Here is a 19,402-nt window from a genome sequence, read left to right on the forward strand (position 1 = left end):
GTTCAGAGTTGTTTCCAGTCAATGATAAGCAATAGGATTTAAGACTTTTGTTCTTAGAGAAATAATGAACCATTATAATGATTTCAACTAAAGACTCCAAGGAAATAACTACACAATTTTGAAAACGTAAGGGTTGGTTTAAGAGTTATATCTCAATTAAATTTATCTCACTTTTCACTAAAAGATTGTTTTAAAGTGAAAGTGCTGACTAATCCAAAACATCTTCTTAATAGCCATATTTTGGCTGATTTTGATCATTACATATGTGGACATACATATACATATGTACGTATATTTTTATTTTATTTTTATTTTTATTTAATTTATACCAAGAAGGCCTAACAGGTAAACCCAATGCGCCTTCCTGGCCAAAGACAATTATATAAACATATATGTACACCATCCATATATACACAAATACTTACGCGCATACACAAATACACATATATACATACATACATATATAAATACACATATATACACATACATACATACATACACACATACACATATATATATATATATATATATATATATATATATATATATATATATATATATATATATATATATATATATATATATGTAGAATTGATTTTTAAACGAGCCGAGACAGAGTGTGTGTGGTATGCCTGGGAAAGACCGGATGCGTGTTGTTATGGTCACTTGTTGGAGGACAAGCCCGAAGAGCGTGTACAATAAATAGTTCTGACTTAATCTGCGCGTTTCACTTGGAATCCTTCACATCCGGATCCTATATTTGGGGGCTCGTCCGGGATACCTGAAGACATTTCGAGTGACAGCCAGGAGCGGTCAGGCGACGACGCGGAGTTTTGACAGTTGAGGTTAGGACACGCTATGACATCAAGAGCGCGGACGCGGCGGTCGACAAACTGGGCGACGTCACGACCACGACAAGCGACGCCGACGACGCCAACGACGACGAACAAGACAACGACGCCAACGACGAACAAGACAACGACGCCAACGACGAACAAGACGACGACGATGACGAGAGAAGCAACACACGTAAATTTCCGAGATCTGGAGGTTGGCTTCGGTCTGCCGAAATATAACGGCAGAAATAGCCCTATCGCATCGTGGATTGAGCGCCTTGAAGAGCAAACGCAAACCCTCGGCTGGACGGAGACACAACAGTTGGTGTATGGGCGGATGCTGTGTGAAGGAACTGCCAAGGACTTCTTGGACTCGGAAACGGGCATAATCACGTGGGCGATTCTTAAAGAACGATTGACCAGAGAGTTTGGCCATCAGTTGAATAGTGCGGACGTGCACAGAGAACTGAGGTTAGAGAAAAAGGGAAAAGCGGAAGACAGTTTAAGCTATATTTACAGGATGAAGGGGATTGCAGCCAAGTGTAGTTTTATTGAGGAAGAGGCGATTATCGCGTACATAATTGGTGGACTTGGGTTTGATAAGTATGAAAAAATGACGCTGAGCGGGGCCGGTACAATCAAGGAGCTGAAGACGCGAGTTACGCAGTGCGAGAAAATTAGAGAGGACGACGAACCCAAGGTGGCGGGGCCCGTAAGAAACCGTGAAAACCGAGAAAGAGAGAGACCACAATGTTACAATTGCGGAGGACGTGGACACTTATCAGCCGACTGCAGATTCAAGAAAAGAGGAACCCGCTGTTTCAATTGCAACGAGTTTGGGCACTTATCAGCTCAATGCAAAGGTACCAAAACAAAGACCGTATTGACTATGAAGGAGGATAGGAACCCGAGCGTCGAAAAGGAAGTCAGTATTAACAAAGTCCCTTTAACTGCAATTATAGATACTGGTAGCCAAATAAATGTTATTACTGATTCCACAGCTCGACGACTCGGAGTCCGAATAAACAAAACACTAGCCATAAAAGTGAGCGGTATCGGGGGTGAGGCTTCGACGAAAGGGAGGTTCGCTGCCGAAATCATTGCTGATGACGTCAAATTCATGGCGGAATTCCACGTGATGGACGATAAAAGTATCCCGGGAGCCGTCCTGTTGGGTAGCCCCATCACAGAATCCGTCCTTATGTGCATTGATGGCAACAAAGTAAAATTCTTCAAAAAACCGAACCCTGATAGCACCACCCGTTGTAGATTTAGTAATTGTTTTAGAAACCTGCAAATAGCCGCAACCTCAGAAGTGGATCTGGCACATGTGAGCGACAGAGATGCCAAGGACAGGATCGAACACCTGATCAAGACGTACAAACCTGAGAAGACAGAAACCACAAACATCAAGATGACGATTGTTTTACAATCGGAAAAACCGATATACCAACATCCAAGACGACTTCCGTTCGCTGAAAGGGCAGAAGTAGAAGGACAGGTGAACAAATGGATTCAGCAAGGAATAGTCAGACCAAGCTGCTCGGACTTTGCGAGTCCCGTAGTACTAGTGCGGAAGAAGGACAACACGGCTCGAGTTTGCATAGATTATCGACGACTCAACCGTGAAATCATAAAGGATAGATATCCACTGCCCCTGATTGAGGATCAGCTCGATCAACTTCAAAATGCGAGAGTGTTTAGTACGATAGATCTAAAGAATGGATTTTTCCATGTGGATATCGAAGAAGACAGCCGGAAATACACATCATTCGTAACGCACGAGGGGCAATATGAATTTACAAAGGTACCATTTGGACTATGTAACTCACCATCAGTATTCCAGCGCTTTATTAACCGCATATTCCGATCGCTAACTTGTCGGGGCATTGCTCTAACTTACATGGACGATATCATTATTCCGGCTCCTGATGAACAAGAAGGAATGCAGAGGCTTGAGATGGTAATTGATACTGCTAAGAGATATGGGCTAGAGATCAATTGGAAGAAATGTCAGTTCCTTATGCGACGGGTACAATTTCTAGGCTATATTATAACAAACGGAACCATAAAACCCTCGCCAGAGAAAACCTCAGCTGTAAGGAGGTTTCCGGTACCAACAACGGCTAAACAAGTGCAGAGCTTTTTAGGATTGACTGGCTATTTTAGAAAATTTATCCCGAAATACTCTACTGTTGCTAAACCCATCAGTGACTTGCTACGTACAGGAGTAATTTTCAAATTCGAGGAGAAAGAAGAGGAAGCTTTTAAAACATTGAAGGAACATTTGACTAACGAACCAGTTCTTCGTTTATTTAAACAGGGGTGTAGAATCGAGCTCCACACGGATGCAAGTCAAATCGGGTATGGAGCGGTACTACTGCAGGAGTCTGACGGAGATGGAAAATTGCACCCTGTATACTTTTGGAGTAAGAAAACGTCTCCCGCCGAAGAAAAGTACAGTAGCTACGAATTAGAAGTATTGGCTGTCATCGGAGCTGTGGCAAAGTTCAGGATTTATTTATTGGGCATGAAATTTAAAATTGTCACTGACTGTTCAGCTTTTACCATGACGATGGAGAAAAGAGATTTATCAGCCCGCATCACCAGGTGGGCAATGGCGCTGGGAGAATACGATTATGAAATGGAACATAGACCGGGAGAGCGTATGAAACATGTAGATGCTCTGAGCCGATTCCCGGTATTGTGCATCACAAATAACGGAGTCACCGCACGTTTGAAAGTGGCGCAGCAGGAGGACGAACACCTCGTGACCATTCGAGAAATACTCAAAGAAAGCAACGTGCCGCATGAGTCTTACTTTCTTAGGAACGACATTATATACAAATACACCGATGGCAAAGAATTAATTTGCGTACCAGAAGTCATGCAGAAGGAGATTATTAAGAACGCACATAATGTCGGTCATTTCGCAGTGAAGAAAGTAGAGGATGTCATACAAAGGGAATTTTATATCCCGAAATTGAAAGACAAGATCGAAACTTGTATAAAAAATTGCGTTCCATGTATACTGGCCAACAAGAAGTTGGGAAAGCAGGAGGGATTACTACATCCGATATCTAAGGGAGAAAGTCCCTTGGGAACATATCACATTGATCATCTGGGGCCATTACCGTCGACAGCAAAGAGCTATAATTACATACTAGCAATCATCGACGGTTTTACTAAATTCACGTGGCTGTATCCAACTAAGACGACAACGACAAAAGAAGTGTTGGATAAATTAATGATACAGCAGAGAACGTTCGGGAATCCATCGCGCATTATCAGTGACCGAGGAACGGCTTTTACGTCAAAGGATTTTGAAAATTATTGTACCGAAGAAGGGATCGAACATACACTTATCACCACTGGAGTTCCAAGAGGAAATGGTCAGGTGGAGAGGGTTCACCGCACTGTTATTTCCATTTTATCCAAGCATCGGGATGACTCCTTTCGAGTTGATGACTGGAGTCCAGATGAAGTCTAAAGAAGAATTGAGATTGCGAGAACTGTTGGAAGAAGAAGCGATCGAAGAATTTGTTCAAAATCGAGACCATCTAAGGGACGCTGGTAGAAGACAATTGCTGCATGTGCAGGATGAAAACCGGAGAACCTACAATAGAACACGGAAACAGGCGCGGACATACGCCGTTGGTGACTTGGTGGCGATCAAGAGGACCCAGTTTGGAACGGGATTGAAGCTATATAGAAACTACCTAGGCCCATATGAGGTCACTCGGGTTAAAGCACATGAACGATATGGAGTCCGGAAGGTCGGTACATTCAATGGACCGCAACTCACCTCCTCTTGTGCTGAGTACATGAAGCCGTGGTCGAAAGAAATGTAATTCGAAGCTGTTATATAGAGATAAGTTTTAGAGATATAAGATAAGTTGAAGTATGGCCGAGATACGAAGAATGTTTTATGTTATTTAAGATTATGTTTTAAGTTGTACCGAGGGAAGTGAAGTGTGCGTTAGTGAACTATAGAAGTGGAATACACGGAGGGGTTTTTAGTTAAGCCTTAATTGTTTTATCGATTATTCTAGTATTTTTTGGGAAGTGCTTTGTATATTGAATCATGTTTTAATTTGGTTACATGCTTAGAAGAATATAAGATAACTGTATTGAAATGTAATTCTAGTAATGTTTTAAAATGTGATTGTTTCCGATGTAAAGATTTAACCTGTCATTGTAAAGGTATTGATTTTAATGTTTTATTGCTAATTCTAGTAATGTTTTAAAATGTGATTGTTTCCGATGTAAAGATTTAACTTGTCATTGTAAAGGTATTGATTTTAATGTTTTATTGCTAATTCTAGTAATGTTTTAAATTGTAATTGTGATACCTTTCTGTTTTGTATTGCATGAAATAATTTTAAATTTTAATTGTGATGATTTATGTGTAACTTTAATTGTGATGATTTATGTGTAACTTTATTGATGATTGTAATTGTGATTTAAATTGTAATTGTGACAATTGAAAGCATGTTTAGAAGAATATAGGATGATTTTAAAAGAATGTAAGATGATACATTGTATAGAGTGGAAAATGAAATGTAAAAGAATGTGAGATGAAACATTGTTGAGGATGATAGAGGAAATGTTTTAAAAAATGTAAGATGATACATTGTATAGAGTAGAAGATGAAATGTAAAAGAATGTGAGATGAAATGCTGTAAAAATATAAAAGACGAAGAATGTCATCCGAGGGCGAATGACAGTCAGAAATGACCGAATGTAGAATTGATTTTTAAACGAGCCGAGACAGAGTGTGTGTGGTATGCCTGGGAAAGACCGGATGCGTGTTGTTATGGTCACTTGTTGGAGGACAAGCCCGAAGAGCGTGTACAATAAATAGTTCTGACTTAATCTGCGCGTTTCACTTGGAATCCTTCACATCCGGATCCTATATATATATATATATATATATATATATATATATATATATATATATATATATATATATATATATATATACACATATATATGTGTATATGTATATATGTATATACATATACACATACATACATACACATACAAATACATACATCCATATACATACACACATTATACATGCATATACACATAAACACATAAATACACATAAATAAAGATAAATTACTCATATAAAAATGCTAGGATCAATTCTACAAAACAATATTTCAGGTGCTGAATAGTCTTATTGATTATTTAAAACTGTTTAATAACTATACATAAGATACCCATTGGGACAATCCCAAATAGCAATTTGACACGTAACAAAAATAAAGAAAAAAAAGATTTTTATAGAATGTTAGAAGCAATAGGAAAATAATTTTGCCCTGATAAGTATCCGTTATCTAGTAATGATAGTCTGTGATTGATTTTTTGCGCCCCACAGTTTGACGTTCGTCGGTTTTCCGTTTACAATAATAACGAGGCGGAAAGCGACAACGTCCTTGCGATACAATGCGAAACACATTAACGCACAACGTGTAAAATTGGACGAAATTAGATACAAACTTCTGTCGCTTGGGTGGTTGAGTGGGTGGCTTTAATTTTCAAACTCAATTTACCGCGATTGTTAGTCGAGCGACGAATTGTTTTATTGCCAATTTTAGCGCGCCATAAATTTTTGACGCCACCCACTTCAACCCTTCCTACGAGAAACGCCGTGCTGAAATATTTTTTGAGCATACGCTCGAATTCGTCGAATAATTGTGTTGTCGGCGAGTGAACCGCCTGCTAACACACAATAAAAGGGATTTAAATAGGAGAATTTGTATAGTCCCTCGCATAGTTGAATGGACTCGAAAGTTTTATAGGAGTTTGAATGGGGTGTAGTTGGAGTACCTGGCGGTTCACCTTTCACGTATCGCCTCGCTTTATTATTTTATGCTGGCGGATAATTTTCTTCCTTAATTATCCGGACAGGCGTCGGATGGGGCGAAAGGATACCAAACATTTAATTAAATCGCAGCGACCCTCGTCGGTTGGCCGCAGGTGGCGCGTCTGTCCGTCCGTCCTCCGGGCAAACCTTAAAGAGACCTCATTACAATTTCTAATCAAACCGTTAGCGACGCAATTATACGCGACCGAGATCAAAGGTTGCGCACCCCACGCCCAGCTTCCATATTTCCGAAAAGGAATCAGGGTGGTTATGGAAGTGACGAAAGTTCATCCCTTATTAATGAAGTAAGAAATAAACTCGCGAGAATCGCTGTGAAATGTACGTAAAATATGTGCTCGGAGATGGCGGATGGGTATTTGAGATTGATAGTTTGAATAAATCATACTCAGCGTTGATTTATCATGCAAGTGTTATTAAGTTGACCTCTGATTTATCTGAGGACATCTCGGTAAACATTTCTCTAACAATATTTCCATACCAAGGGCGAAATCACACAGCGGTGCATGTGGCACGTGGGATCTTTTTAGATTTTGTTATCGATCACTGTCAAATAAGGATACAATTTTACCGAAAATGGTCCAAAGGGTCGTTTTGGTATAGATCACTGTTAAGCAAGGATAAATACTACCATACAATTTCAAAGAAATAGGTCGAAAGTGTCGTTTTGAGATGACGCGTTCCACCACGTGCTATGCATGCGTGACATGAAGGTCAGATTTCTTCTATTTGCTTAAAACTATTTAAAAAAAAAACCACGTGCCACATGCACCGTTGTGTGATTTCGCCTTAACTGCTATTCAGCGACGAGCGACTTGTCTGTCAACAGATAAGACATGTTCAAAACACAATATGATTCTGTTTGCTGTCTTTCAACGACTCAAAATCAGCAATATAGATCACGGGTTATCATTTAATATTTTAAATTGCGTGGTCACGGGTTCTATCCCTGGCTAGCGAGTCTGCCAATTTGAATTTGCCATTTTATCTTATTACATTGGGGAGACGGTTCCAACAGATTGACAATCCAGTCCTATTTCTCGCAAAATTTAATTTACAGCATCACATCATTTGCTGATATTAAAAAATGTTCCATAAGTTGTAATTAGCCTTGAATAATGCTAATATATATATTGTTGATAAGAGATGTTGCGTAAACAAAAATTGGTGTATAAAATGTTATTCAATAGTGTATCTGGCATGAGAATTATAAAATTGGCAAAATGGCAAAAGTTTGAAAACGATCGGATAAGAACCCAAACTTCGTCACACGACCAAATTATTTGCAAGCTAAGAAGAGGTAAGTAAAATACCTTTGAAGTAAACTTTTTTTAAAATTTTTTAACGAGGGGAGTCTAAATGGGATGTAGAACGTTACGCCATAGCCTAATGATTCGTAATGGTGACACTTATCGGTTTTTTTCGGTAGATTGACAGCTTGCACTTGGCCTCTGACGTTTGATGCGCATTCGGTATTCTTGTGTCACTATTTTGTGTCCTGGGAGAGGGATGACGGTTGAGGAATGAGAAATGTTTCGGGTAGGGGATGTCAATGTTTGATTTCAGATAATGTACCCCGAATATATGAAAATATGACTTTCTACACATTCCATTTTTATTAAAAAACTATAGTACGTTTATTCGAAGTTTATTATATTGTCAATTCCATTCCAATAATGCATTCGGAATAATTAATTTCTGATAAAAAAAAAGATTCACAGAAACAAACTGTGTAGAAAGAATTTTTCCTCGTAGCCATAGTATTGTTGATTAAAACAAATTTCATACCTACGAAAAACAAATCTATTAATAAATCCCTTTTCTTATATAGGTAAATTTATACTAGCACAGAACAAACCGGAATCAGCACGTAAACAGCGAAACGGAAAATAGTATTTAGTGGATTCTATATGGACACATTCATATGTTCCGCAATATATACGTGGCGTATCTGTGACAGTATTGACCGACATGATCTATTTATATTATACAGCAGTACACGTCATCGAAGCGTATCAAGCAGAACCGGCTATCTTTTGCCACTGAGAAAATATTCACGCATGAGCTGATATCATAGTGGCGAGTGCACCCGTACTATTGAAAGTGCTTGATGCTTGATGTACTATTGAAAGTGCTATGCGTATATAAATATTTTCAAAAACGTCGTATTGAGATAATATTGACTCGACGATATGACCTACGCAATATTACGCCGCACCTTACGCTTTGTAATGTAATATATGAAAGCCGATTTTGCCTTGCACTCGTCCAAAACGAGTATGGACGTGCCAAAAACAGTTGGTGCTATATAATATGAACAGAAGTAGTATTTTCCGTGCAGTGCTGTGCCTAGCTGTTGATTTGTTGTGCTGGATAATATAATATGATCTTAATATAAACATACATACAAATGTATTATAAGAAAATGCATACTCTCATATTGATTGTGAATTTTTTAAGATTTTTAGATAGATATATTCGATATGAATCTTCGAATTTTCATGTTGAAAACGCAATTTTCAGATAAAATCGTTCAAACGTGCGTCTAATCAATTCACATTTGAACCTGTTCGTCCAGTAGGATTCAAATTCTTATTGAAATGGGGTCAAAAGGCGAAGCTTCCGTACAATCTGGGGCTGGCCTTTAGGAGAGGACTTTCCAACTCAATGATTTTTGTATCGTCCATTTAGAAAATCGTAGGCCGTATAGTGTATTGAAGCATTTTTCGTTTGTTCAATGGCATGTATTCAAAACACATTCGCCTCGAAAGGGACGTACGCACGAATAATGAATTCTATCCACTGAGAAAACTAAATTGTAATAGATAAAATTTCCGCATATATAAGCAATGCTAAAGTGTAGAAAATATTAGAAAGTAGAGTAATCAACTTGGTCGGTGGATTAATAAACGTCACTGGCGAATAACAAAGAGACAATTGTCCTGTCAGTAGTGAGTCATCCGTCTATAAAAGTCCCTGGCTAACTTTTACATGTATTATTTTGCTTTCATCTGTACGCTCGTCTCAAATGTGGTTGAATGTGTGATTAAAAGGCGACCGAAAAACTATCAGGTGACTTGAGGCAACTTGGCGGGCGACTTTGTGCGCGACCAAGGCAAATGTATGCAGTTGTATGGAACATGCCACACAATGCAACTCACCGGTTGCCTAAGTCGTAAGGTTATCTGACCAGTAAGATCAGCTGCCAGCGTTCGGTCTGGTTCGATGATTTTATTACATGAACAACTGTCACGATCCCTCAAAATGTGAAGTTAAAAAAATATGAACACGTATGACTGTATCATCACGTATTGAAAATTCTTATACATACATACTACGTATCAATGAGCATCTTCTTGGTCGCTTCTGGTTGTCAGAGCTGGGAGACCAAGACTAACTAAGAGCAACTACGCTTGGGAAACATAGTCACTCGTAAATCCCCCCTTTATGGCCTTGTTTTTAAACTCTATCGCTAAAAATACACGATTATGTTTGTTCGCACCCTGAAATATGTGAGTTAATTGATTTTAAACCACTTAGTTGATTTTGAACCACTTCGATATTTTACCGAAATACAGAAAGTAGCAGTCATTGAGTAAGCAAATGTCTCTGACATGACGCTAGAAGAATTTATTCATTAACCGAATGTCTCATTATCTCATATATATTTTTACTTCACTAATAGGTTGTATAATGAATATTAAAATGTTTATATTATTATTCTGATATATACATATATACATATGTATGTACGTGTTACGGTCAAATGTCCCACGCTACATTCTGACAGTTCTCTGCTAGGACTGATCTATCTTTGATTTCGACTTTCTGGCTTTATTTTGGTCTATTCGAAACTGCGATATTATACGGAACCGTTATCATACTAGATTTTATAAGCAATTTAAGGTCGTCTCACTTCATTTTTGTCATCCCACATTTCAATGATTAAAACTGTCAAAAATTTTGTTGTAATTCTAGCCAGAATAAATTTGAAAGTGCGATCCACACATTTTGCAATAAAAATTGCGAGGTACATATGTACAAAATAATGTTATCCAAACCAGGCCCAGATATTAGTTTTAGTATTGTCTTCGATTTCGTTTGACAGTCATCGGCTAATACATACATATGTACATAACCTCAAATTTGAAAATCGGTCTATTTCTACAGTTTCGACTACTTTGATCAGTTTCAATTTTCTTCAGCATATTTACATGCTGCGTTGACCCAGTTTTAGTATTAAAATATGTTTTGTATTAATTCATGTTTAATATGAAAGTGTTTTTTTAGTGAAATTGAAAAAAAAATTATAAACGTGTATTAATAAGTCAAATTAATTGTCACCGTATTACGTAATTAAATTAAAACGTTTTTCTTGTTTCGATAATTCTTGATTTGTGCTTGCGTGTTATCAAAATTTATAATGTCGAAAAATGAACCAATAAAATATTTTAAATATAAAAAAGAGCGTGAATTTACTTTAAATTAAAATAAAAGGAATTTTTTACATATTGTATGCATGTTTACATACGTACATACATACATAGGTAGTAGGCTCGGAACAAAGGCCTATACGGAGAAATCCATCAGATTTCTGCTGAAGTGCAAATTATATTCGCATGCTAGCCTCCCTATCCGGTTTCGTGTCGGATTCTCGATAAAAATTTAATTTGCATTTTAATTAGGGTGGGCCAGGGGCGTGCAGGGGCACAGGCCGAGTCAGTCGGACGTCAGTCAAGGAGGGGTAGCGTTTCGGTATCGAATTAACTATTCTAGGAGCGTGACAGCCTACTGGAAAACCGCATGTAGTAAGCGATAATGCCTGCATCCACGTGCATGTATTGCACATGAGTATGTGCGAATGCAATATGCACGTAACTTTTAAAAGATAATTATTGACGGTATGCAAATGGTAAAACGGTTGCTTTTAATTGACGTTGCCAACGATACTGCTTTACATATTTACAATTGTATCCTTAACTTTTCCGGTATTTGCTAAACCAATTTTAATTTTATGGAAAAACTAAACATAAGACATGATAATAAACATACATATATACCTACATATGTATGTATATATATTTACTATCTGATTTTAGGTAGTATGAAAAAATAAACTACGTATATGTATTATAACTAGACTGCGGATAGAGACCGTGCTTTTTCCAGGAATCGGGGTGGTTTGGCTCTATTTACAAAGCTAGAGTACAAAAAAAAAAAGGTTGGGCGAACCTTTTACAACAATTGAACAATATACGGCGTGATGTGGATCCGGCCACTAATTATAACTCTTCAACTACGTAACATGTGAGGTTGCGTGGGGGTGGCAGATTGCGCGTCTAAATAGCCAGTTGTCATCACGTCTATCTGACAGACGATTGCGATTTAATTTTGAATCATTAAATTTCTCTAGCGTCATGTCGGAAACATTTACAAATTCAAAGAAGTGGTTCAAAATCAATTTACAAAATATCAAACGCCAAATAATAAACGGAAAACGGATTATTTCGTACATTGAGATCGCGCACACGACAAACGAAAAGTCGTGAATACGGAATATCTCGCACTCGAGTTCTTGTTTGCGTGGATGGACTCTCGATGGATGGAATTTTTGGGTGCCAGATGTTCTTAAATCGAGGTTTTAGTGATCAATTTGTGCGGACTAATCACCAAGTGATGTTAATAAAAAGCTTATAAAAATTAATCATTCAAAACCATTTAAAACTTAAAAAGTGCTTTTGCACGATATTATTTTATATCAAGTTTATAAATGTACTGATTTAAAGTATTTTTACACAATTTTAATATGTACTTTAATTATGTACACAAAAAAAACACTTTCTTGAATACAAAATTCTAGCAGTTTATGTACATATGTATGTGCAGTATATAGCAGCTTGGTGGTTGCTTTAATACTAACCACCTAGAGGTTCTCCGGTTCAAGCCTCGAGTTCACCTCGATTAAAAATGGGTTCATGGTAAAATACAAATTAAAAATATTAAATATAAATATTTATAGATTGATTCTATAAAATATTTTAATAAGGCTCATCAAAACATGGAATGTGTCGAGATCGTGGAACGTATTGAATTATACGCTTCATATAACACGAATCGCATAGTTGTTATATTAATTAAATTCGTTCGCTGAAATAGAATTAATTTCCAGACGAAATCGTTTCATTACACCATTTTATATTTACACGAACGTTTTAATACAAAATTTGCCTAAAATTTTTTTTTTCAAAATTTAATTATGAAGCGAACCATTAGTTAGTGTCTGTCGTTTAACCAAGAAATGCTTTGTTTTGCGGTGCGAGAGATGCAGGCGAAAAAAATTGGGGCAAATTCGCTATCTACCCGACTTGTAAATATTTTAATTAAAGTCCTCGAGCGGACCAAACACTTGAATTTCCCACATTTTTCTTCATTATTAAAGTGGCACCGCGACAGGAAGCCGAATAAATACGTTCGTCAGAAAGAATTCAAGTTTTGCGGTCCACTTTAACGGTAATGTAATTATTCGGCACGGTGATATCGACCGACAAACAACAACCGCGCAAAAAAATCTAATTAAAAAGGATGCATCCGTCTAAAAATTATAAACCCCCAGATTACGGTGTAACGATGACAAATCGCCCCCTAGGCGCATCGGATGCTTTTTTATAGACCGTATTTAGGCGGAAAACCTCTAGAAACTTTCTAACCCTCTCTTCCTCCCTTCTCTCAAGTTTTCGTACCAAGGTTGAGGAGATTCTTCTCTGTATCCATCGGGTTATGTTATTACGTGAGCACTTCGGGGACTAGGGGAATACCCATATCCGGTGTTCAGGTGCGAGCTAGACCTACTCTCTAGTACTCTCACACACACACACACATACACATTCTACCGGTAATAACATCGCTACTGATCTACTGATGCTGCTACTGCTGCTACAAGCTTATCTGGTTTTCCAGCGAAAATTCCGGGATGTGAAATATGTCTATAAAATTTCCTATCAAACGTGCTTGCTACGCTAAAAAGACAACAGTTCATGTCGTGCACTAAGCAACATACCTACTCGTTAGATTTAAAATAAAACGCGATTAATAGTATTATTAGATTTATTTTAGTTTAAATCATTAATGGATTTAAAGCACAATTTAGCATTATATTTGTAAGATTTTTTATAGAGGTAAAATTTTCTCATGATTACAAAACTTCGTATATTGTTACTGCGTACATACGTACATATATAAATTATTAAAAATATATTAAAAAAATGAATAATTACACATATTTGTGTATTATTTGTGGAATAATCTGCTAATAAATAATAAAAAATCAACAGTGTATTTTACATTACACACCACATAAGTGAAACTTAATTATACAATATCTACATTGACATTAGGATCATGAAGTAATTATTCAGAAGAGGGGACAGTTCCCCATTCTAGTTTCTTGCAATGTTTCAGTGTTGCAATGGGAAGGGGGTGCAAAGTAATTGGGACGATAAAGGCGACTTATTAATTGGTAATTCTAATTCAATTTTTAAACTACGACTACTTCAAAGAGCTCACTATAGTGTGGAAGAACAGGGGAGAGGTGGTAAAAGTAGGAGGGGAGGTTAGATGATGGGACGTATTCTCTTTTGTTCTACTTTAGTCTCATACAATATTTCATACTTCAAGAAGCCACGACCGTAGCCAAGGAAGCTATGGGGCCAGCCCCCCCCCCCCCCCTTACGAGAAATTACAAATTTTTATTTTAATTCAACGTCACGGGCGAAATTTTTTTCAATAAATTGAAGGAAGAAAACGTGAACTTATGTATATTTGATAATTCACAATATGATTCATAAACTTTTTGCATAAAAACGTATCGAAAAAATAGCTTGATTAATTTATTTAATAATTTGATCCAAAAAAAATAACGAAGTCGATTAGTACAATATTCAACACGATATTCTAATCGTATTTATTTATCGTACCTACATACATAGATACGGCCGTATGTCACGCTGATGTCACTATCAAAACAATCACTAATCCATCCGTGAAGAAGTATTACTTCAAAAAAATCGTCTTCACAATACTGAAGTAAAACTTCCTCCCACAAAATCTACATATGTATGTATGTATAACTATTCGGTCTCCGTGACGAGCCAGAATGTTAAATTACAGAAAACACAAATATCGGAAGGCAAAGATCGAAAATCGAAAGATCTCTATTAATGTGCGCGCGCAGAATACGGGAGGAAAAGCCTGTTCCTCTTGTTCCTGTTGTACCCTGCTCGCGCAAATTAAGTGAGTATGTACCGTTTACCATGCACCCTTTTTTTATCTTTCGACTCAAGATCTTTCGATTTTCGATCTTTGCCTTCCGATATTTGTGTTTTCTGTAATTTAACATTCTGGCTCGTCACGTAGACACATAACTACATACATATTACATTAGAAGCAGGCTAGGTTTCCGAGGTAATTTCAAAGAGGAAGAAAGTTAGCGTCTCTGTGGTTCCATTTTTGTTTCGTGCAATGTATCAACAGTGCAATTTTTCAATAATTAAACGGATATAAATTCAAACGGATTGAATTTTTATAAATACCAAATTGAAAAATCATTAAAAAAACCGAAATGAATTAAATGTATGTTTGAGTGTATCAAACATCAACATTATACGCAGCAAGTATAATTGAGATTGCCTTTACGGAGCATTTGTATGGTTTTAGGGTTTGAATATGAACAATATTCGTCTCATTTGATTTCTAAGGAGCTTAAATTTAAATTAAAACAATTTTCGTTAGCATAATACGCAATACATTACGTCTTTGACGACGAAAACAGCGAGCGTTGTGTAAGACTCGGAAGAAAGTTCGCGAATCTACCGCTCGCTACCAGTGAGAAAATGGGATAAGGGAGACGCCGGGAATTATTCAGTATTGCGAAATCGAAAATTTAATTCTGCCCCCGTGGAAACGGCACGTTTTTATGACGTGTCGTATACATTTCGGCTCTTTTATACACTCCTTTGTCTAGAAAGTGGTGCCAGCTTGTTCGCGAGGGAGGGTGTATTTTTCTCGTAATATCCATCTGCAGCGTAATCGCATCCCCCCCTCCTCTGCTTATTTTGAGTCACGAACGTTACCGAATTTACGAACTTGTAAAATTTAATTTAATGCTTTCAAGTCCACGTGTGCTGACGTTCAATACGTGCCCTGGAGGCTAACTTCCTAACGATAAAAGTACTTTAGTTGCGTGAATACACTTAAACGATGTATTTATAATTGTATACCCTATTCTGAGACAGATCATTTCGAAAAGTTTTGATCGCGAACTCTTTATCTAACGGTCAGAATCAATATTCATACATATGAGTTACTATATTTATAATGACACTTTGCTTGAAGAAAAAGATCTTCGATCAATGTGTTTTGTCACTGATGACGTATAGATGTGTAACTTTGACATTGAACGGCAAGTTGCAATACAAAGTCCAATGCACTGAAAGAAGTATCGAAATTTATATGCTTGTCATAACAAGGAGAGATAGGAAACGGACTAAGTGGGTGAGAAGTATGACAAGGGTTGTGGATATAGTAGATAGAGTGAAGAGATTGAAATGGCAATGAGTGGACCACGTGGTTGGAAGAATGGACAAAAGGTGGAAAAAAGTGCTTGAATGGTACCCGACAGAATGCAAAAGGATAAAAGGAAAACCGCAGGGAAGATGGGTATACTAAAAAATTTTAATGTGTGGGGTGAGAAGGATAAGAGTTGCGCAAAACAGAGACGAGTGGAAGCGTGTTGGAGAGGCCTTCACCCAGCAGTGGATGGCGAATGACTGTATATTATGATGATGATAAAGATATGGTAAAGATATGATAAAAAATGGCTAAAGGAAAAAAATATGATATTTAAACAAAAACTATAAACATGTAACTCAAATACAATAAATAGCAAAGTATGAAGATCAAGTTTTCAAAATCCAAATTTCAAACGTTCTCCATCTATGAAATTCGTACTGTAATTATTTTCAGTGTTAGAAACTTTGTACGAGGAAGTAAATTGTCAAAATTTAGTGTTTAGAAACTCAGTATTATTTTATGAGAGAGTAAAAGTGAGAGAATGTCTCGTGTGAGACGCGTCACGCATTAAAACGCGAACGTCATAATTAGTTTTGTCAGCGCTCAAAACAACCCTTTCGTTCCCATGGTTATTACGTGCGCAATCGGCACGACTGCCTATATAACTAAATGGACGGGGAGAATAAATACTGTCATTTTCAACCCTTGCGCATAAATGCGTCATGCATGTATGTATGTATGTAAATATTATATATATATATATATATATATATATATATATATATATATATATATATATATATATATATATATATATATATATATATATATATATATATATATATATATATATATATATATATATATATACACTTATTAGCATCATTACTCTGTATTTTCTAGAGAAAGAATTCCTCGAAAAACAATTAATAATATTAACATTTGGATGTTGGATTGTACTAACCACATTACATAAACAAATTTGATATTGTATTACAGAAAGAGATTAATTCCAAGATAATAATTATCATAGATATTCATATTCAAAATGAACTATATTTAGCTTTCCAGTATTCCTAAAACGAATTGAATATTTAATTTTACCCATCCTCAACTTTTGTACCAAACGAGTTAATCTTGTATAATTGTAAATAATTTTTTACCAAATATTTTCACACTGCTCAAAAATCACGATGAAATGGTTTCGGCCACGCAAAAACTTATAAGGGGGTTAAATTACCTTTGAAACTGGTAAAATTTCAATTTCAGCATTGTACATATGTGTGCAACTAGGATGCAATCAAAGAGTCCTGTCGGTCTAAAGACCGTTAAATTATGTCTCTCGCAGTTTTGTGCCCGCGCGGTAATATCGGGGTGATTATGTCGAGGCGCTTATGTACCGAGCGTTTTGACTGGACACCATAAGAAATATGGTAGCCCAACAATAGATCTAACCTTGAAATTATGAAAAAAGCAAATAATAATGTATAGAAAATATAATTTAAAGGTGAAGCAAAATTACTCTTAAGATTATTTTAATATTTCCAATGCTACATAAAGAACATGTGATTCTGAGAACTGAGAACATTTAATCATGAAATCAACTAACGTCAATAGCAACATTTGTATTGTAAGATTAAATAGAGTTTAGCTTTACTGAAACATGAAAAAATTGACCAAAAAAGAATTCATTATACCTTCAACGCTTCTCAGAATAAAATACTAATTTTGTTATATGTATATATGTATATATGTATATATACATATATACATATATATATGTATATATGTACCTATGTATGTACATATATACATATATAAAAATCAATTTTTGTCGGTTTGTCTCCTGTGTTCGCCTGCTGCGTTTTTCCAACTAATTATCATTACTGTTATTTAATTTGATTTTTAAGTATTAATTTAAAACTGAAACATTCACTTATCGAAACACATCGAGAAACTGGAACGGGAACGGAAATTGCATTCGTTATTCTGGGTTTCAGTTAGTTCTAAATAAATTCATTTATAGCATCAGAGAGTGTAGATTCTTTAGACGCCTCCTATGTAGTTTTCAAATAGCATCCATATGCATAAAACATAATGGAGAGCAATGTATCTAATTTCGGACGGGCGAATCGATCATTTTCTACTAGCGGCGAATAGTTCATTAGGCAGCCGAGCCTCATCTTCCGAGAATTGCCAGCGGTAGTTGGCAGCCGTATTATGCATAAAATAATATTCGCTCGTAACGAAGGAAGAGCCTCCTTCGAAAAATTACTTTTGGGAATAGCTAGGTGCCGGTGGTTCCTTGAAGCGGTTTAATTTATGCGCCGGCAGCGGTTCTGAAATTGTGCGCTTTGTTCGGCGCAAACACAGTTCGTCGCTTAACCCCTGCACTGCCGCTGGAGCGTAAGTTGCGAGAACAACGAGCGTACGCGACACGTGTCGAAATTTCCAAACTTCGATATCGTTAAATTTAATATCAAGCTTGTGTATATGAAATAAGTTCGTTTGAGCGTTCTCCTTACATATTTACATTATTTTGAAATTTCGCGCAAGGCGTCACATGTTTGCGCTCTGTGTCGAACTTCTCTCTTTCAGATCTCTATTGGGCTGTTTAACTTTGGCTAATAACTCGCGATTTATCCAGTCACCGAATATTCCTAAAATATACTTTTAATAATAGTGCCATCTTATAAAACTTCATATAGAAGTGCCTTAAAATACTTACTAGACCTGTGCCTAGAAGTTTATTCAGTATTCACAATATCTTGGGTGTATGAAGCGACGCAATGTAGAAGTGAAACCATTGAGTTGTTTCATGATGTTTAGACGATGATGATGCGGGACACTATTTCCGTAACGCAATCGCGCTAAAATTCCAGCCATAAATGTTTTACTTCAAATATCATTAGGATTATGAGTTATATATATATATATATATATATATATATATATATATATATATATATATATATATATATATATATATATATATATATATATATATATGTATATATATATATATATATATATATATATATATATATATATATATATATATATATATATATATATATATATATATATATATACATATATATATATA

This window comes from Arctopsyche grandis, chromosome 3, assembly GCF_051622035.1.
Source record: "Arctopsyche grandis isolate Sample6627 chromosome 3, ASM5162203v2, whole genome shotgun sequence".
Lineage (NCBI taxonomy): Eukaryota > Metazoa > Arthropoda > Insecta > Trichoptera > Hydropsychidae > Arctopsyche > Arctopsyche grandis.